Source organism: Nannospalax galili, unplaced genomic scaffold, assembly GCF_000622305.1.
Source record: "Nannospalax galili isolate Female #2095 unplaced genomic scaffold, S.galili_v1.0 scaffold405, whole genome shotgun sequence".
NCBI lineage: Eukaryota > Metazoa > Chordata > Mammalia > Rodentia > Spalacidae > Nannospalax > Nannospalax galili.
This window is the reverse complement of record NW_008354532.1, coordinates 2,063,109-2,085,786: the sequence shown is the minus strand read 5'-3', so window position 1 is coordinate 2,085,786 and position 22,678 is coordinate 2,063,109. Positions and strand designations below refer to the sequence as shown.

Sequence of the window (22,678 nt, the reverse complement as noted above, 5' to 3'; positions counted from 1 at the left end):
AGATCCTTTTTTAAAGGCTAAAACCTCATTCAATTTTATATCTTATAGGGTGTATACTGAGTACAACAATGTATAACTGTATTAATTCAACACTGTGAACCTAAAAATTAGAGCCAATTTTGAAAGAGATGCATCTTTGCTCTGGAAAATGTTATTGATCATGTTAATGCTGTTGTAATGAAATGCTTCTACTAATTATGTGGTTATTAAATAAATTAAAAAAAATAAAATATAAAGTATATATAAAATAATTTTTTATAGTTTTTATTTTATGTGTATGAATGTATTGCCTGTATGTGTGTAGGTGCACCTGTGTCATGCAATGCCTGTGACGATCAGAAGAGGGTGTCAGATTCTCTGGAATCAGGTGGATTGCCACCTGCCATGTGGGTGCCGGGAACTGAACCTGGGTCCTTTGCAAGAGCAGTCAGTGCTCCTAACCACTAAGCCATGTCTCCTGCCCTAGGCTTTCTATCATTTTTGTTACACATAACAGTTGTTCAGGGCAATGTTTCAGTGTTTGTACACACTATAGAATGATCAAATCAGAGCAGTCAGCATCTCTATCACCAGAAACATTTATCATTTCTTTGTTATGAAAACAGACAAAATACTCCTGAGTTATTTTAAAATATGCAGAGAATTATCATGAACTGCAATAACCTTGTGTGTAAAACGTCCTGCCTTTTTACTGCAACATTACAGAGTTTAAACCTTTTAGGACTGGCTATTCTTTTCCAGAGGAGAACATAGCTTTCATTAAGCTGGTTTTAAGGTGTTTGCAGAGAGAAGGAACACAGTGTCCACAGTAACGCCTGCATTATGATCAAAAAGTGCTATGCTGTTTCTCCCCCGAAGTTCCTGTTTATGTCTCCAGGACTTTATATTGTCTTTTCAAGAGCTGAGCCAGTTGGCCAGTGGCCATAGCAAAATTGCACAGCTAGTATGGAGAAATGCATCCCATCAATTAGACACATCGTTCAGCATTGGTCTTGAGCTCAGTCTTCCACAGGAAGTATCATGAGGCAAGGTGAGAAAAGAGAGCATTCTTAGAGGAAAGATGATTACTTAGCTGTAATACAAAATGGTTATCGGTTTCATTAAGAAATTCCATCTGCTTTTATGAAAAACACTTATCATCAGCTATATCACTGGCATATCATCTGACATTGCTTGAGCATTACCTCAAGTCTAGGTACCATATGGTAGTGTATCTTTGAGCATCAGTGAAGGATAAGGTTAAAAGGAAGACCTAAGAGACAAAAATATATGACCTGCTGTCAGATTTCCAAATTCTCTGTCTACTCTGAATCAAGTCTAATTAACATAATGCTATTATTGATAAAAATGTTATTGTTTATAAAACTATTGGTTTCTTCAAGGTGACTGTGATAACAAATAGACATATTTTATCCAACTTTTTCCTTCAGACAGATCCATGAGGTAGATATTATCACTATTTTGCAAATTAGGGAAATGAGAGAATCCAAAGATTAAAACAAATTTGCCCAAGGTCATGGCATTCATGGGCGAGACCATGGGTGAGGGTTCCGTGTTTATCCTATTCCAAAGCCCAGGTTTTAAAAACTAGTCTCTGCTCCCCTGATTCCTGACCAGAGCTCCTCAACACCATGCCTATGGGAAGAGAGGGAAGAATTTCCTACAACACTGTACAAAGAACCCTTATGTGCCTGAAACACACACACAAAAACAATACCATTGGTTCACCTAGTGAAGATCGGTAAGTTCAGAAATGCTTCTTTTAAGAGCAAAAGAAATCCCATATGACAAGGTTCAATACTCAGAGCATCTCTATTTTGTTTTGTTTTGAAGTATGTGTTTAAAATTTAATGCCATAATAGCCTAAGTCTTCTTTGAGACCACCGTCTTCCCTATTAATATTTAAAATAGAATATTTTTTAATGTTCTGTTTTTTCATCTTCCAGACATTATATCAATATTTTAAATACACATATACTGTCAAAATTTGTGTTTTATAGCTGAAGCAACTTAATATACTGGGTAGGATGGTTTGGTGTTATTATTTAAGACAGGTGTACAATATAGCACAATATAGTGTGCACTTGTGATAAATCATTGACATTTTGCTACAGTGGCCAAGCCATTATTTTCTGATGTTAGACAAAAACCTGAATGCAGCAAACCAAATTTGTATCCCAGTTAATATTATTTGCAAGAATGATTAACTAAGATGCCTGAGGAACTTACATAAACAGATGTTTCTTGTATTTTTCAGTGATAAAACCTGTTTTGCAACTTACAGAGAAGATATTAGATCCATTCCATTGCCACCAAAGTAACTGCAGCCCCTTATGCAAGGCATACCTTCCAGGGCCAGGTGAAGAAGGGTGGGATAAGTCAGGGGCATGCCTCAGTGAGGGATTTGGAATGGGAAGGACATGATGGAGTCCAAAGTTTGCAAAAGCAAAAGAGGTGTGCAGTTACCTACTTGCTTGTCTTATGGTCTGTTTACTTCCTTATTTATTCTGAAGATTAACATGACTTAAGTACTTTCCTTTTACCCTTCTGAAATTATTGTATGTGATCCATTTTAATAAAAGTACTAAGTCACAAATATATGCTTTCTTACCAAACATGAGAACTACATTTTGCCATACTGAATACCTTTACTAAATGCAAATGCAGCAATAAACAGGATTGATATTTACATTAACATTGCACATAAAATAAAAATCAGCATTCTGTATATTTTTCATGCCAGTGAATGTGTCACACTATATTTATTCATGTAAATTTTCTACTTCTCTTAGTACATAGAATTTTGAGGAAATAGATTTCCAAATTAAACAGAAATGGTCAAATTCAAGCATTGCCTATCTTGCCAAATGCCAAGAAGCTTTTCTTTTTTGTAATTTTTGTACATGTGTGTGTGACTGTGTAAGTTCATGTGTACTACATATGTGCAGGTACACAGAGAGGTCAGAAGAGGGGGTTGGACCTCCTGGAATTGGAGTTATAGGTGGTTGTGAGCCCCCTAATGTGGGTGCTGGGAACTGAACTCAGATCCTCTGCAAGAACAGCATGCATGCTCAACTGCTGAAGCCTATCTAACCTCCCAAGAAGAATACTAATACCATTGCAGTTTCTTTTCTTACCATCAAGAAGTTTTGAGGTAAAATATTCATTTCTTCAATCTTCCTTTAATTTTTTAAACTTCTCCTCACTGTATTTTGAGTTCATTTTCTAAAAAGGTTCTAACAGGCACCACTGTTCTGTATACTATTGTGCAGGGCTGAGGGGTCAGCGTCTTAATTTTTTTTTCCTCCCCTGTGGAATGCATTCCCAAGCAATAAAAAAGTGATGTAGTCACAGCAATATGATTATTGACCTTTTCATTCCTTGTGAAGATAACCTTTATTGATATCATTGACCAGATGAAACACTGGTTTGATGCAGCCCTTTTAGCTATGGAGCCTGGTATTGATTGAGAAGGAAGATCTGAGATTATGTTAGTGTCGAGCTGTTTATAGACGCAGAGGCACCTTCCTTTCCTTTTGTCCAGCCTCCATAGCACCTTTTTCTTGGTGAACACAGAGGAGAACTCAAGGACATTTTCCTACTTTTGTTCTCTTTCTATGAAAAAGACTCTTTAGGCAAGAAAGCATTTGTGAGTGTTCACAGAGATAGAGGTGTAGCAATTCTGGTTTGAAATAAGTAGATTTTCTATTGTAATTATCCTGATCCTGAGCAAAGAACCCAGGTTCTGTTCTTGCTAGGCAAACCCTCTACACCTGAGCTAAATCCCCAACCCCTCTGCTATAATCATCAATGACCTCTTGGGATCAAGCTCCTCATTAATATTTTCCAACTCAGAGAGCTGATGCTACATCTGCGTATATTTATGTTTAAGCCAACCAGTGCCCTGAGAAAATCCAGTTATTACAGAGAAGTCACAGAGGATTTTGCCTGTTGGCCCAGTAGCTGGTTACCTTAGAGAGGCTTCATCTAAGAAGCCTTTACCACAGAAATGCTTCTTTACCATAGAAATAGAGCAATAGTTTGGTTTTTAAAGGAGTTAGTTGACATAGGAATCAGATGTTAAATTTCAATTTTTGAAAGTTAAAGTTTAAATGAAAGCCAGCTCTTCTGTATATTATATAAGACTTTCTAGAAAAAGAAGAGTCTAGTGAAAGGTGACTGCTAAAATTGTGCTCATTAACTTTGCAAGCCTGATTGAGAATACTTGAGTTTGTGATGTAAGAGAGAATTGTATAGTGAGTGGAACTGCAGTCATCATTTTGGTTGGTTTCTAGACTAAGTTTATATTATATAAATGCTATCTGTGGACTCAGAATAATTAGTGCTTAGCAAACAAATTTCAAATTTCAACTGGGGAAGATGGTTGTAGAGGTTTACCAGGATACATGCATAAAAAGATTTTTTTGAGAAGGGTTAGAAGAATTCTTAAGTCTCAAAGTGTCCATATAGTCTATTAGATCTCTAAGCACAATGGTAGTTTATATGAAGAGTCATGGTTGCATTCTGCTTTTTATTAGCCATCTTCTGACATGTTAAAGAATATAATTAAGTTAAATATTACACTTATTTGTATTTTCAGAGAGACAAATATCAAAAAATTTAGGGAGGATAATAGAAATCAACAATAAGAATGAATATGAGTGTTCACTATGAAAATTGAAAAGAAACTCTAGTTCCGAGGTTCAAAGCTTTTTGTCTGAGTCTGTAATAGCCATTTTCCTACAACACATTACAGGTCCCATACAGAATAGTTTTTTGGTAGTGAAAAACTGAATACAGAAAAGAAATAGACTTGCATTCCATCTCATAAAACTATGGAGCTTTGTGTAATAGTTTATTTCCATGTCATGATTATAGTGTACAAGCATTAAAAATATTTGTCTACTGTGCTTTACCAGTAAGTCAGATTTCATGTTCTTCACATTCTGTTTCCAGCCTAAATATATATCAACAAGGTAATGCAAACTCAAAATGCTCACAGTCCCGATCAAAAAGCCATCAAAATAATCCAAATCCATTCCATAATTCTGTTATTAGGATTCAGTCATGAATCCAACCATTCAAGGAAGAAGTAGAGAAGGGATTGGAGGACAAGAATCAGTTGGGCACAAAGGAGAGACAGGAATGGAGCAAATAAGAATATTAGAATATTTTGTAATTGCACAGAGTCCTGGGATGAGGTTTAACTGAAAGAACTTGATACTCAGTCACATACTTATAGATTTTAAATTTAAATTCTTTATAAAGTCAGTAGTGGTTAAAAGTTTGTTATTCAAGGTAGTGTCTCGGGTAGATGATTTGAGAATCATCTGAGAAATCCAGATTTTCAAATTTCCATCTCCACCCTGCACCACAGTTAGAATCAGTATGTTTAAGTAGATCCTCAGGTGCCTATGCATGCGAAAGACTAACTTGACTCTATATCTATTGGCAGAATGTGTACTTTTCCCTTGGAGACCAAGTGCAGTGAACAGTGAAAATAGTATGTGAAAAACAGAAGAAAAATATCCTGGAGGGAAGGCATAAGTAGGAGGGAGGCATAAATTAGAGGAAATACTGAATTCTCATGTGCAGAATGCTTCCCAGTAAAGAATACAGCCACAGATCACTCAATAGCTCTCCTAAGCACAGCATATAAAACTGGGTCCACCTGCCTTCCCCTGTTTCCCCTGTTTCTTAAACAAAACTTTTTTCCAGTTTTAATGACTGATCAGTAGTGGAAAATTGTGTATATTGTCAATATTAACTCAAGTCAATGTTTGGCTTCTAATGAACTTAAATATTTTTCAAGATTCTGTTGTTTCCAGCTGAACATTTTTATGTAAATATGAACATGTCCTATTACTATTAACATGTACACATACCTGTGAATTCTTTGTCTCCTTTACTACATTCCCTAAGTCTAAGGTATAATGTATAGAATTTCTGGGAGAGTAGAAGAAGACTGTCTTAGATATTAAAATCCCTGGACACTTAAAGATTCTCAACAGAAACAGTAAGAAAAACACAATAATCATAACAACACTAACTTGAATAGCTAGAGGGGAGGAGGAGGGGAAATGATATCTCTTCTTTGTCATATAGATTGCCACAAAGGATAAAGAATTTAAAGAAAATAGAGAGTCTTGTAAAATTTCAGCGGCATATTTTAGCTAGAGTGTTAGTACATATTTTGTATCTGGCAAACCGATGCCTGGAAACTCATCTATACTCTGAAGAAAAAAGTAAACACTGTTCTCCAAGGTAAGAAGGATGTCAGAGAGATTTACCTTTACTATCTCAGAGAAAATAGACTGTGTAGCTATGACTGCCCTATTAACCATGTACAACATAAGATGAACTGGCATGGCAGTTTCCAAACTTCCTAGAGAAAAATAATATGCCCCAAATGATTAAACGGCTAGGAGAAAGATGAGGACAAAAGAGAATGGTATAGAGAATAAAGATCAATATATCCAAGAATGTGAGATGCAGATATCTGAATTACCCAATAGGCACTGAAGCCTGGCCATTAGATAGGAGCAAAAAGAGTGTGAGATCAGAACACTTGAGCTCCCAGACAGGGTGATGAAACAGCAGAAATGAATGCACCTCAACTGGGGAAGCAAATGGCAGACTGTAGAAAGCCTTTATAAATCTGTCAGGTAAATTTGAATTAGAGCGACAGCTACAACTAACATTGAAATCACTGATCCGTACAGAGAGGAAAATATCCCACTTTTGCCTTAGAATGTCCTGATGAGCCCAGGAATTAAGCTGACAGGAATTAAGTTTAGCATTTCCTAATCTTCAGTACTTTAAATTCAACAAGGAGACTGGAACAATATTAATTAAAGTGTTGAAAGAGATACTGCAAAGTCCAGTTTATGAGGTGAGGGGATCAGTTCAAATAAGACACTTATTGCTTATGAGTCACTTGGTGATGGCAAAATATGTTATGCAGATATGAAACAAATATACCCTTACACACAATTCAAAGATTATGACATTCAATGGAGTCATTCTTGAACTCTTATTAACAAGAGAAATGGAGATGAGGCAAGATAAAGCAACCCACATGTGGTTGCTTTCTGGTGGCTTCTCTTACATTGAGGAGATTAGTCTCATCATGTCATTCATTCATTCATTCATTCATTTATTCAAATTAGTAAATATTTATTACAGAACTCTCTTTGCTAGTCATCTTGACTCCCAGTATGGTATCACCTCACTTATTTTCTTAGCCACTTGATAAGTTGTTCACATAAGTCAATAGATTAAAATGGTAGAGAGAGATTTGATGTTGGGAAAAAAGACTCATTTAGTTTGTGACATTTTTGCTTGTCTTTAAAGGTCAACTTTCAAAAATCTTGTATCAAAGAAGGTAATGCTTTCTTCTCAAAAGCACATTTCTGGGTATACATGTGTATGTGTGTATGTGTGCATGTTAAGTATATGTATACATGGATAGAAATAGGTAGTAGATGTAGATAGGTAGTAGATAGATAGAGATAGATAGAATGACAGACAGATAGATGATAGATGATAGATAAAACAACAGATAGATAGATAGATAGATAGATAGATAGATAGATGATAGATAGATAGATAGATAGATAATGATAGAAACAGCAACCTCTGTTGATAGAAGCTAATCTTTAGAATAGTATTAGTGAAGGTCAAGAGGGCAGCCAATTCTTGAATTATATATTTATATACTTTGACATATATTATTTCTGTCCTGAAAAAGAATCAATGTAATATGAGGAGAGTGGCCAGATTCCTAACTGCTGGCTACATTGAAGGTTAGGGTTGCCCAGCAGTGGTGCTTCTACTACTCTCTGACCCATATCTGTACTTCTAGGAATTTGTCAAAGATTGTAAACCCAGCAAGAGGCCTCTTTTATTCATTACCAATATTTCATTTTATAAATGTGGATTCTGTTTTCCACTGTGAAAAATGACAGTGTGGGGAATAAACTGTATACTCTTAGAAGAAATCTCCCTCCTCCGTGAACTCAGAAAAGTCTGATCCTCTATGTGTTTGGGGAGTTCATATAGGCCTAATACTTAAGAATTATTAAGCTCAGTGTGGTTTAGCATTTTATGTCTGATGCTTTTTCCCCTAAGAAATTCTATTAGCCCTATTTTATACTAAGAAGTTGAAATATCTTTGTGCTCCTTATGTCTGTATTCTTGAGATTTTAAAAAAATCATTATTATTGTTACCTTCAGAGTTATTTTGTCAATAACTGGCTTTTCTAATTTCTTTGTGATACTACAAATACACTCTCAATCTCCTGATAGAAACAAACCTTAAGCAAAGTTAAAGCAGATGGGAGATAATTATTTTAGCGAATAGTCAAATTTTACATCTGAAAGAACCTTTCAGCAATCTTATTAAATCCCTGTATTCTGTTAAGGCAAAACTAAGTCCCAGTGAAGTGCACTGTTCCATCCAAGGTTGTGCGGTGAGCTGCTGACCGAACCAAGTGGAAAGCTAATTAATTTGGCTGATATCCCATCTGCAACTGGGAGTGTTTGCTTTCATATTTGCTCATCCTCTTCTTGTCTAGCCTAGAAAAGGATGTACACCCTCATCTCAAGGAAGGATTCAGGAGTGAGGCAGGAGCTGGGTTGATTTCAGGCAGTGTGGTGCTTATTAGTTTTCACTCACTGATGGTTATTACCTTGAAAAAAAATAAGCCTATGCTTATTTTTAAATAATACTTTCAGGGCCCTATGTACTATTATTGATTATAGATTTTATAGTCAAGGTGTTTATTCAAGCACATTATTTTATTTTTTATTCTATATTTTTATTGGATTTTTGTGCATTTCATATGATACTTCTTAATCATTTTAGACCTCCCTCCCCTACCTGCCCCTCGCATAGCCTCCTCGCAAGATTTCCTGTATCTTGTCATATATGTTAAGGTCTATTGAGTCAAGTTTGTGTTCCCAGAAGTCTCTCAGTATGAGAACAGCCACTGGAGTCTAGCTAGCCTGTCTAGCATCATTCCCGTAAAGAACATTGACCCTCTCACACCTAGCAATGATTGTCTGCCAATAGTTCCCCAGCTAAGGTTGGGACTTCTTTCCCATTTCCTTAGTTCTAATGCTGGACGTTTGTCTGGATTGAGTTTGCATGAGTCTTGTGCACACTGTCAACATTGCTGTAAGTTCATATGAGCAAGTTACCAGGAGCCAGGAAAATTGTTTCCTTATGGCCATCCACCACCCCTTGCTCTTACGATCTTTATGCCCTCTCTTTTACAATGGTCCCTGAGCCCTGGGTGGGTAAGATTTAAAATAGGAGTCCTATCCAGGGACCCACACACTGAAGTCTCTTATTCTCTACATTTTGGCCAGTTGTGGCTTTCTGTCAAACACATTATTTTAGATGGGAGAGGAGACACTGCACATCTATCTCTGTATTAGGATACATGAGAGAAATAGAACAAATAATGATGTATGGATATATTTAGGAGATTTATTTTCAAGGGTGGCTCACTCAATTATGGAAGCTAAGCATTCCCATGACCTGTTGTCTGCAACCTGGAAGATCAGAAAAATCAGTGGTGAAGCTCCACCTTAAGTCACAAGGCCTAAGCAGAGAATCACTAGCAGATGTGCTCATCTGGGTCCAAGCATCCCAGAACTGGAGACAGCTATGCATAAGAGCATAAGCTGGATGCCCAACTCAAGCAGAGAGAGCAGATTCAGAATTGTACCTGTTGATGTATCCTGTCCTGAGTGGCTTGGATGATTCCTACTGCAATGATGAGGGTGTCTTATCATCTACTGCTACAAAGTTAATATTTCTTAGAAGCACTGTCACAAACATTTCCAGAAACAATGTGTTACAAGCTATCAAACAAATCCTTGCTTAATCCAGTCATGCTGACATATAGAACTACTCATAGTATCCTGTTACCTGGACTCATACAGAGGACGTATCATCATTTTTAAATAAAATAGACTAGGATACTAATGAATGTAGTGTCACAAATACTTCAGTTGCTTTGGCCCTTGTGACTGAGATATGAGACACTTGGGTGAGAATTCTTGTGTTGTTGATTTGCCTTACTTTGTAAGCTGGTTACTCTAAATCCGATGATGATGATGATGATGATGATGATGATGATGACCACCCAGTGCTGGGAACTAAACTGAGGGCCTTGTGCATGTTAGACAAACAGGTCTACCATTGAGCCTGAGCCCCAGCCCCACCCCATGACCTCATTCTTAATACTATCATCTGATCATCTGAAGGTCAGCATTAAAGTCCACCTTCTAAATAGGGACTTGCTTGTGGTAGATCTGTTTTTATTTGAAGCCCACCATAATTAACAATAGTGTCTCTTTTTCCTCTCAATGAGTAGAGAGGGTTGGACAGTATACTTTTATCATACCCACAGTGGGCTTAAAATATGCTGGAGAAGGAATTTTCCTACTCCAACTTGAAGGAAAATCTCAGTATTTTCTTTTGTGTGAGCTATGACTGCCCCTTTTTATCTTCAGTGTCTTAGATTTTTACCTTTTGCCTTCCTAGAGTCACTGAAACTGAATTAAGCTTCAAACTCCATGGGACTCAAAACATTATTTGACTTGATTGAACTAGGCTGTCCGCCAGCTCTGCTTTTATTCCAGTTTCCACTGGCTGTCCTACTCTAATGTGTGAAGAAGTCTCCCAGGCTTAAAAATAATTAGATTACCAAGAGGAATCTGATGAAGGATTTGTGCTTTGCAGGGCAGCTAAATACAGAGTTGTGTAGAAACCAAGCAACTATAGTTGTTTGTGCATTGAACTCTCATCTGAACATGGTCATGCCTTGGAAACCTGAGCAGTTCTGCTCAGGGAACTAAGGCTTTGACAAATTACACTCCAAATAATGACTACCAGTCTTGTCACTCAATGTCTAAGTTTTCAAAGTGTCCGAAATCGATGAGAAAGACATAGGCAATTTAGTGTAAAGAATACAATTTTTTATAGTCAGGTGAATGCTGTTTTTCTTTCAAGCTGTTTGCCTGTTTCTTTGTTTGTAAATAGAAAGAATGCATGAAAAAAAAGTCTTCTACCTAATAAGGACTTACTACCAGTTTCATTCAATTCTAATGCTTGATAAGTTATTCAGTAATAAATTTACCAAGATTTTTGGAAGCATGTTTGTCTTTCTCACACCTTCCTAGTGTGGAAAGTTCAAAATATATTTTAACCAATTTTTAACTTTTTTGTTTGCATTTTTTTTTTTTTGTCTTTTTGAGACAGGGTCTCCCTGTAGCCCCAGCTGTCCTGGAACTCACTATGTAGACAAGGCTGGCCTGAGCTCACAGATATCCGCCTGCCTCTGCCTCCCGAGTGCTGGGATTAAAGGCTTGCACCACCAGGCCTGGCTACTGCATTTTTGTTTTTGAGACAGGGTTCTCCTATAGCTCCCACTGTTCTGGGATTTGCTTTGTAGACCAGGCTGGCCTTTGTCTCATATAGATCTGCCTGCCTCTGTCTTCCTGAGTGCTGATCTTAAAGGTGTGTGCCACAATGACCGGTTTCAAAGTACATTTTAAAGAGTATTTATTATTCTGTTCCCCCATCTAATCTCACACTATCACCTTTTCTTACTTGCACATAGAGATACCGTCCTGAATTACCTCTTAGACCACAGGTTTTTGAATTGTTTATCTTCTTAGCCTTTTAAAATTAAAATATCTTCTGATGAAAATCCTTCAAAGGCAACATATTGCCTTCTGGATCAAAGCCAAACTAGGGGTTCGGGACATAGCTTGGTTGGTAGAGTGCTTACCTGGTGTTCATGACTGGGTGCCTGAGTTCAATCCCCAGCACTGCAGAAACTGAGTGTGGTGGGGAATATCTATAATCCCAGCACTTGGGAGTAAAGGCACAAGGATCAGAAATCCAAGGTATCTTCAGCTAGATAGCTAGTTTGAGACTACCCTGGACTATGTGAGACTCTCAGTGTCAAAAAAACAAGTAATAAAAATACAAATGAGAAGCCTGGCTTTTTGCTCATCTTGTCTTCTGTGTACTTTATTAGTGTCTCTTACTCTACATTTGAGATCCTTGAAGGACCAAAGGCTGCCCTATCCATGCCAGGAATGCTAATCCAGCCTTTCTACATTCAGAAGGCATTTTCATTTCATTTCTCAAGGAAGCCTTCACTAGTCACTTCTGATTATAATTCAAGCTGCTTTGATGCTCCACTGTAACCCTATGATTCTCCTTAGTGGACCACAAACTTGCCCTGTCCCTAAGAGTAGTCTCTCTCTCTCTCTCTCTCTCTCTCTCTCTCTCTCTCTCTCTCGTCATTCACATGAATGTAGGGTTAATTACATCAATGAAGGAAAGGAGGAATTTGTATCTTATTCTGAATATAGAAAAATACCATCAATCATAAACTAAGAAGGCATAACTATATGAACTTCATAATTTACCACAAGGCTTTGTTCAAAAGATTTAATCAATAAATATCTGGAGGTTTGTTTCACTGAGCAAATAAATGTCAATTTTAAACTCATATTAATACACAGTAAATACCACAAGAAAAGAACACTCATTTGTTTTAATGACTTTAAATGAAGTGATTTTCCTGGGTGGCATCAGAACTTAAAAAGGAAGAAAGTTTCCTCTCTGTGAGTTCCCCGGAAAGAGGTGCTGCCAATGAGGGGGGAAAATCACTTTCCTTCTAACAATCACCCCTCTCTGTGTTGCCATAGCACAATCACCTTTCTGATGTGACTCGATCCAAGTGCTGTGAGTCGGTTACATTATCCTGTAGTGCACCTGAGCCCAGAGACTCAGAGAAGCTGACTCGCTTGAACACGTAATTAGGAAGCAGTAGGACATGAAACAGGAGAGGAAATCTAATTTACAGCTCACCAGAAAGCACTGAATCCTTGTGGATCTGAGCTGAGTTGAGAGATTAAATGATCTAAGACCTTCCTCCCCAAAATGATTTGGACTCTTCCTTTTTCACTTAGAAAATATATGTTTCAAGTGCAAGATTTTGCTTTGTTCCTGAAGCCTTGCCAGGTGAGAGCAGCATGTTGAAACTATGGGATGGGTTAGACTTCATTCCGGGATATCGTCTGCTTCAGCAACTGAATCTGCTGTAGAGTTCAGGGAACATCTTGAAGTTTGAAGACCTAGCAATCAGGTACACGTCTAGTTCAATGTACACTGTAGACTCATAAAGGATATTCTGGCAAGTCAAGAAATTTTTTTTGTCTTTTTGAGACAGGTCTCCCTGTAGCCCCAGCTGGTCTGGAACTCACTTTGTAGACAAGGTTGGCCTTGAACTCACAGAGATCCACCTGCCTCTGCCTCTTGAGTGCTGGGATTAAAAGCCTGTGCCAGGATGCCCAGCAAGTCAAGGATTTTTATCTGACATTGTATTAATGCAGTTCAAGAATTCAGAGTGTCTTATGGAAATACAGCTCTCTAGACCACTGCTGGGCTCTTTCTTTACTCCCTCTGACTCCTAATGGCTGAGTCACAGGAAGATTTGCAGCAGTCACTTACAGGAGCGGATTACTCTTTGATTTCATATTTATGTACTTAGTCAGACACCTGTCAGTGGGATCCTAAGATCCCAAGAGGAATCATTTACTTAAAGAAATATTGGTCAAATGTCTATCTTATACTATACTATTGCCAAAACTAGGAATGCAATTTTAAACTTTTTCTGCTCTTATTTATCTATTCAGATATAGTTCTGAATTTGTTCCAGAAGAGATAGTAAATATATTTCAATAAAATAATCAAATGAATGAATGTGTCCAAAGGAGCACAAAAGATAATTTCAGACAGCAGTAAGTGCCATGAAGAAAAACTTAAAACTAGAGCAACAGGATTAAGGGTAAAGAATTCCTGCCATAGGGGGATGAATGTTAGCTTTGACAGTCAGGAAATCCTTTCTCTGAGGAGGTACTGTATGAGATGAATCCTCAGTGGTGGGAACTATGAAAATGTGAGGCAGTAACATGGTAACACAGGAAGCAGCAGGTTAGGAAATTCAATAGGAAGATGAACATGTGCTAAAGATGTAGAAGGCTGTGATTGGGAATTTCAGTCTATATGGGGAGCAGTGGGAAGATACTGTACAGAGGAAGCAGAAAAATGATGGGAAATCACTGGACAACATGAAATGGGACAATGACAGGAACCACGGGAAGGAATGAAGGAGAGAACAGGAGAGGGCACTGGATGGTCAGGAGCAGGGAAGGGAAATATCAGGAACTCAGCCATTCGGAATCACAGGAAGTAAAGAAAGAACCCAGCAGTGGTCTAGAGAACGGTATCTCCATAAGACACTCTGAACTGTTGAACTGCATTAACACAACAATAAAAATCATTGACTTGCCAGAATATCCTTTAGGAGTCTACAGTGTACACCGAACTAGACACATAGCTGATTGCTCAGTCTTCAAGCAATAAGTTGCTGGTAAGTGTGGAAGGGCTGGTGATTACCGTGAGGTGGTAAGACTGGACTGTGACAGGAGGAAAAGAGGACGCACGTGGGTAGATTGACTGGAGGATGGAGGAAGTCAATGTTTGGAAATGTTATGTGTGAGTCAGTAGTGTTAAAAACACACATGAAATCTCCCAAGCACAGAGTATTGCAGCCTAGGGGCTGTTCCTGCAGTGACTGATGTCACCTATGAGCTCTCAGGGAGTCCTCAGCACGTGCCTTCTAGTGTTACTGTGAACCCGAAAACTGAGAGAAGCAGGTGAAGAGTTAGCTAATTCAGACTGCTCGTCTCTATTAATACAGCCTGCCCTGGAGTTCACCTTTCCTGTAAGTACCCATCAGAGAAATTCAGCACCATCATGTGTCTAGTCTTTAAAGCTCAGTAACTAGTTCCCTACAAATTACTCAGATTCTGAAACCTGGAGAATGCAAAGCAGGACAATCTGGAGTGCATCCAAGTGACCTAAATATAGAGGGACAAATTTAAAAGGCAATGGTTGTGAAACCTTGTGCTATTTTAGATTGTGTAGAATTTACAAGGTGACATCACACGAATCCCCCCACCATTTACAATGGAAAGAGTTGAACCATGTCATGAATTACAAAGCAGTTTTGAAGGCCAATTTCCTGTTGTTTGCCCTGGTCGCCAAAATTGCTGCTTAGCCATCTTGCCTAACCTAGTCTGAGAGCCATTGGTTCTTGGATTAGGTGCCTGTAATTTATTAGTGTCTGTGGCTCAGCTCACCCTTCCTCTAAATGACTTGCTATGCATGCCTCTCTTTGCACCTTCCTTCCTTGCCTATTTGAATCACCCGAGTCACCTGGACTTATTCTACGTGGATCCACGACAGCCTAATTTCTTTTCAAGGTTTTACTCATGTTTCCTTCCTGGTCCTTCAATCAGACACAAGGTAACATTAAAAAGTAAAGGTCCAGAATTGATGAGAAAATGTGGAATGTTTTCAGTAAACACAACTAATGTATTATAGTTCATCAGATGCTTCATACATGACTTGTAAATCTCCATAGTATTTTCTTTGGGATTTATCTTCACTAGACCTTAATTAGACATAATAAATTAAGACTGGAAGGAGACTATGATCCTACCATTGTGTCAAAAAAATGTTGTATATTTTTCCAAGGTTTCTTTCTCAAGATTCATGTTTGAATGTCAATTTCTTATTTGTCAAGGTTGGAGTTTTGCTGCCTATTACTTCTTCATTTTGGAAAATAAGTTCCAAGAAGTTTAATTGTCATTGAAGCATTATAGTTTCATAATTACTGGGTAATAAGGGCATTACTTTCTCGTGTAATTTCCAAATCTAGTATAACAACAAATGCCTTAAAACTGGATGGGAAATATCAAAACTGAACAGTGAGTTTCTGAGTTTAAGAATAGGCGAATAGTTGTCAGTCTTGGTAGCACCTGTAATTCTGGTATTCAGGATGCAGAGGTCGGAGGATTGCTGCAAATTCAAGGCCAGCCTGGTCTCTGTATATAAGAAGTTCCAGGCACAGACACACACATGCACACACACACAAATAATAAATAAATAATAAAAATTTAAAAAAAACAAATGACAGTTTAAGAATGGTTCTTGAATGATATGAGCATTTGCTTATATATCTGTTTTGTTTTTAAACCAGTATTTCTTTATGTGGCCTATGCTAACCTCAAACTTATGATCTTCCTGCCTCACCTTCCCCAAAGCTGAGGTCATAGGCAAGTACCACCACAACCACCTCTAAATACATTTGAGTGGTAAGGCATAGAGTAGATGTTGCTTTAGTATTTCAGAAGCCAGGCCAGATGGAAAGGTTCATGGGGAGGAGGGTGATTTTGGTGTGGGCTCCTTCATAATTCAGCTTATCTGCCACAGGCAGGGTTGGGATAACTCAGTAATAGTGTATACAAACAGTTACACACATATTTGAACTGTGAATGCGTTAAAAATTGATATAGAAAATTGACCTTATGGAATTTCCATCCAAACCCTTTGATTTTGACTGAAAATTACTCACTTTTCTAAGGAAGTTATTTCTTATCATGGGAAGGATGTGGTGGCTTCATAAATATCTAATAAATATTTATCAAATAAAGTAATGAATGAATATATTACACAAAAGAAAACAACTCCAAATTATTAATCTAAGAATATCACTCCTTCAGCCAGAGGAAAATAATTTCTTCATATGTAACTGGGAAATAGTACATGAAAGACATCAAACAAAATTATCTTATGACCTATCTGTTTTACTTAACAAAATCAATTAAGCAAGGCAAGGTGGCACATATCTCTAATCCATCAGTCAGGAGTCCAAGGCAGGAGAATTGCCATGACTTTGAGGCCAGCCTGGCTGACAGGTCCAAAGACTGCTAAAAAAGTATTAATTTGCCAATAATTCTAAACTATCTGGTCTGAGATGTAGCACAATAGAGTGCTTACCTAGAATACATGACATCCTTGGTTTGAATCCAAGCACCACAAAAAAAATCACAATAATGATCATAATAAATAAACCAGGGGGCTTGGGAATGTAGCTCAGTGGATAAAAGGCCTGTTGTCTCACAAGTATAAAGACCTGATATAAAATCCTGTCACATGTCTGTGACCCCAGAGCTGGGGAAGGGAACTGAGACAGGCAGGACTCTGAAGCCAACTGGTCAGGCCCCTAGCCAATCAGTGAGTTCCAGGTTTACTGAGAGACCCTGTTTTAAAACAAGGAACAGTAAAGAGAGCTAGAGGAAGGCACACAGGAAACTCTGGCCTCCAAATTCATGTATACACACGTACCCATGCATGGGTGCAACACACCCACACAAACACATACATGTACTACACACACACAAAAATTTAAAAAGTAAATAAATAAATTGGCATGTTGAAAAATGTCTTCACAAATTGTAGATAGGAAGAATCAGTGTATTCAGCCAGAATGACAGCTCCCTTGGTAAAGCCTTACAAGCAGGATGATCTGAGTTCCATCCTCAGAACACATACAAAAGTGGGGCATGGTGGTTCAACATTATAACCCCAGCACTGGAGAAGCAGAGACAGGCTGATCCCTGGGACTCCCTGGCCAGCCAGCCTAGCCTCATCAGAGAGCCCATGCCAGTAAGAGATCTTTTCTGAAGCAATGAGGCAGACTATAAATAAGGAATGACCCTGAGGCAGGTCTTCTTGCCTCCACACACTCGCTCATTCATGTGCATGTACACCTATATGCACATACAAACATGCACACACATACAAACACACATACACATACAAACACACATACACATACAAAGAGATAAAGGACAATATGGCAATATATTCCTTGTTAAGGACCCATGTAACTATCACTCTCTCTGATGCTGGTGGAAAGATCTTAGAAGTATTCTAATACATGTCACATGAGCGTCCCTTCCTGAAGTCCTCAGTAGGGACTTGCTGATTTTAGCATCCTTGAAAAAAGAGAACTCCTGATTTATTAAAATATTTTGGAAAAAAGATCATTCCCTATGTCTTCAAAGAAAGCAGGAATTACAGGGAAACTTTCAATATCAAGGATTTTGAGACTGAAGATGTTTTTTCTGAAACAGATGTTTTTCACATCCTAATTGCATCACTGCTCCCTGCCAACTCTTTCACAATCTTTACAATGATATGGAGGAAAAAGATAAAGTCATTTCCCCACAGGTGCCTAGTACAGTGGAAATGCTGAGCTGAGAATTATAAAACCTGCTATCTGTTAACTGGGGTAGTAATCAAGCTGCCTGACTGGTTGCCTACAAATCAAGCTCTCGACTTGCTCCGGGCTTCATTTGCTTATTGACAGGATGAAAGCATTGGACTAAGTCCTATTTAAGGCGCTAATAGTTCTTTCATCTTCTTTATGTCCTGATATTTTTCTAGATGCTCAAATACTACATTATTTAAGGTATATCTCCTTGTGGTTTCGCTCCCCCCCCCTCTCTTTCTTCAATATATGGGATGGGAGGATACTGACTAAGTCTGAGGGGAAGGAGGAGGAAGAAAATTAGCTACAGGAAGAGTTTATATCCCTGTCTACAAGAAAACTTAAATATAGCTACCACTGCTTTGAAGGGAATGGTTTATGTCCAAACATTATTTTCCAGGCAAGCTCTGCACTTTCTTGCCAACAGAATTAACTTTAAACTGAAGGCAGTAGACAGTTAAACGAGTCGGCTCTGGGACCAGCTGTGTGTAGACAAGACCAGTTACTTATAAGGTACTGTTTTTTCCCTCATTGAAATTTTCAGGGTTTGGTTGTTTCGGGGTCAAGTATTCTGTGGTCATTTCAACAGCTTTTTCCTATTTCTTCACTTCTATTCTGAAAGAAAATGGTCTGTAAAGCATTTGGGGTTTTAGCTGTATTGTTTTGTGGCTGTTGACAGTTGAAGTTGCCGAAGTGTTTTTGTTTTGTTTTCAGAAACCAAATAGATGATCGTTGTCATTTTATCCAAAGCTTACTTCAGCCTTGGCCTTTTTGAATCAGGTCTTGTGTGATCTTCGAATTTTATTGCTCTGTGTTGGGTAGGAGGTAAATGCTGACTTCCTTAACTGAGGAGTGGGGGACTAATCCATCTTCAACTTGAACTAAAGAATCAATACACAGCCATCAGAGAAGAGGAGCAGGAGAGAGAGGTCCAGGCATTGCTCCTGTTCTGTTCAGGCTCAGGAACCTCTTCAGGGCTTGGAAGATCTGACCTGGAAAACATACCTTTTTGAGTTGGATTTTTACTACCAGCTTGTATCAATATTTAATTTGTAATTTTAACCCTTTTCTTTGCTCCTATTTCTGTTTAACAATTCCAGTAAGTGTGCTGCTTTACTTCAAGTTTAGGGCTAGGGATGTAGCTCAGTTTGATTCCTAACACTACATAAACCAGGTGTGGTGGTACAAGTCTATAATCCTGGCACTCAGGAGGTAGAGGCATGAAGAACCAGGAGCTGAGGGTCATCTTCAGGGACATAATGGGTTCAAAGTCAGCTGGGATATAAGAGATTCTCTCTTCCTCCCCCCCCCAACACACACACACACACACACACACACACACACACACACACACACACATCAGTAAACTAAAGTTGATTGTAGTTTAATCTCATCTTCCTTAAAGGAACAATGCTCCTAGTAAGAAAGACATGTGTCATTAGGTTTCTAGTCACTGGCTCAGGGAGCCACTTTTAGAACCAGAAACAACCGAGGCAGACAGAATGTGCCCCAGTGTTGCTTCCATTTGAGATGCCACTCTTACCCCAGGGGCCTGACCAGTAAACTTACATTATTTGCTGCTGGTCCATAAGCAGGAAATAGAGATATGTACATTTTCTGAGAAGCTAAGTACACAACTTTGCTTCTGAATACTCCAAACATTTTTGCAAGGATTCGCCAGTTGTGGATAATTATCTTACTGAAATCCACCACATATTTTGATCTGTCTCTGGGGTAAGAGGAACTGAATGCAATTTTATGTTTTTGGAATTGCTCAGCACTAGTATGTATACACATTATCTAATTTTTCGATAATGCAGTGAGCCTCTGAGGTCTTCCCTGTGGTATGTGAGGCTATTACTTCTTCTGTTGAAAGATCACATAATCAGTGCACTTTTGGAACTCTTGCACTATTTTTACAAGATTGTTTTCCTCCTATGGTCCACCTTCCATCAAAAAGAATGAATCCTTTATTTACTGTGCAGTTTACATACCTCTATCAATTCCCTTCAACCTCAACCATTCTCTTAAACTATTATTTATCTTGCAATATAAGGATGAGAAACAAAAGAAACAAATGTAAAAAGCATAATGGATAGAATAGGAGCAGTAACTATTTGAAGGCCCAAGAGATCCTCCTATGAGAAAAGGGCATAGACACAGTGACATCTATTTTGGGCGCTCAGGAGAAGTTTGGCTCAAGCCCAAGTTCTTAGTTGTGGTTTGTAGTAGACGTTGCCATGGAAGTGGGTCTGGAATATATAACACATTACTGCTTCTGATACAAAAAGTGCTGTTTGGTCTCCTTTTTCTAAAGTTACTGGAGAAATGTGTCAAGGAATCAGTGAGTAACAAAATCCCCAGGGACAGACTTAATATTAATCAAGCCTTAAGTGTTTTGTTTGAGTCTCATTCATACACATGCTTTTCTCATGCATACAGAGTTGGGAAGTCACATAGGCATATTGTACAGGGAAACCTAAGAACTGAAAATGACTCCTAGTTAGTGCTCTTCTTCCATGTGAAGACCATGCTCCCAGGAAAAAAATGAGTAAGGAAAAACTAATTTTGTTAATGGATTTTATTATCTTGGTTTCATAATGGTATTCTGGCTTGTAAGTTCTGTTATATTAAAAATAACATAAAGCAATTTTATAAACCACATATGTTAAACATATGACATATGTGTTTTCTTATCTTCCAACATCTTCATGTTATGGTCCACAGCAAAAATGAATCACTGATTTCTCAGTCTTGATAATGATAGTCATCATTTCTATTAATCCCACATTACACAAGGGGGAAGTAAAACTATGTATTTTAGATTGACAATGGGAACAATTATACATTCCAACTTTAAGTAGAACCCTTTACCAGTTATTTCATCATACAGCTTCGTTGAGAATCATGAACTCTTTTGTTCATCAATCCTTTAAATTTATTTATTTTATTTTTATTTATTTATTGTGACAGAGTCTCTCAGTAGCCCCAGCTGGCCTGGAATTCTTATATAGACAAAGGTGGTCTTGATCTCATAGAGAGCTGCCTGCCTCTGTCTCCCGGAGTCCAAGTACTGCACCATCACCCCTCATCATTAACAAAAGGCTGGAATATTAGGCTCCTGGCAGCCTCCTAAAATGGTGGCACAACTTCCAGTACTCTAAAAGGGCAGGTTCAAATTCATCCCTGGGAAAGTCACTCTGCTTATTGGGAGACCAACCAATCCTGAGCTAAACTTCCCAGCCTATGTCATGGAAAGTTACCCAAACACATAACTGCCTATAAAAGATGTCTAACTTCCCCTGTTTGCTGCTGTTTCTCTGCTCCCCAAGAGGCAGCCCAACTGTGTTTGCTCTCAAATAAACTGCTGCCAATCCCTTCCCCCTGCCCCATCCCCTGGCCAAAAAAAGCATGTACCAGCCTTAAAAATATTTTTTAATTCAACTTTTGCATAGGTACTATAAACACTTCCCCTGGGTGCTTTAAAACTTCCTATGGTGTCTATGTCAAACTCCTCTGTCCCAAGCAATGAATTAGGGAAGGCCCTCTGTCCGTAACAGAGAATTTGGCATCTGTATATGTTTGGAAGCTTCCTCTAAGAAATTATCTAGAATTTTAGCATACTCTTGCCCCCTACTTGTGGTACACAAATGGAAAGACTTCTTTTAAATTAAAACTCTATTCCAATTGAAACACAGGTTTCCACATTGAAAACATGAAACAAAGCTGTGCTTTCTGTGACTGATTCATTTTCATTGAAATTTTATTTCATATTCATACTTAAATAGGAATTTTGTCATGTCAAAAGACATATTTTGCAATGAGAACTTTAGGGCCACAAGGCCTGAGCTTAAAATTACTAAAAAGTCAAATTCACTTAGAATTCACCCTTCAGAAGACGGATTTAGGAGGATCCTCCTTTAAACTGGAAGAAATCACTTAAATAAATCAAAGCACTTTAGAGCTCACTGGTAGCATAACTGTCTTTTTCAATATACACTTATGAACATTCTTAGGAGTTCCAGGATCCAGCACTCTATATGAGAATTCAGGGAGCGGAATTTATATTTTCCAATGAGCTGTCAAAGGTAAGGTTGTAGATTTCTGAAGTTTTTAAATAGAGAAAGAAATCACTGTTTTATTTTCATAAAAAATCCTTATTTGCTTACTAATTTACTTGCAATCTTTCAGAAATGATGCTCAAATAAACTCAAGTATATCCTTGTATATTGGTTTTGGTATAATGAACTAGCTTAGGTAGTAGTTTTGGACAATTTAAGAAGTGATGTGGTCTAAGACCATCGTTCATCTTGTAGTTATGCAATAAATGTTTGTTGAGTGTTGCAACTAAATGGCATTATCAAATATGATGGTTCTGAAACTGCTATGTTTTATCATATATCTTATTATGTGGTATTTACTATTGGATCATGTTAAAATGCCAATACTTCATTAAGTTGTGCTAT

General features: G+C 38.0%; 1 protein-coding gene across 5 annotated transcripts in view; it reads left to right on the top strand.

Moving 5' to 3' along the window:
- The window catches only part of Arhgap24 (Rho GTPase activating protein 24), a 482,355-nt gene that overhangs the window by 264,870 nt on the left and 194,807 nt on the right, over positions 1–22,678 (top strand). The window contains exon 1 of one of the 5 annotated variants that reach the window (XM_029555326.1): positions 18,465–18,725. The exons of the other annotated variants lie outside the window; for them this stretch is intronic. The gene's annotated coding sequence lies outside the window, so the exon portion shown is untranslated. Of the gene's footprint in view, positions 1–18,464; positions 18,726–22,678 lie in introns of those variants that run through there. 5 annotated transcript variants of the gene reach the window in all.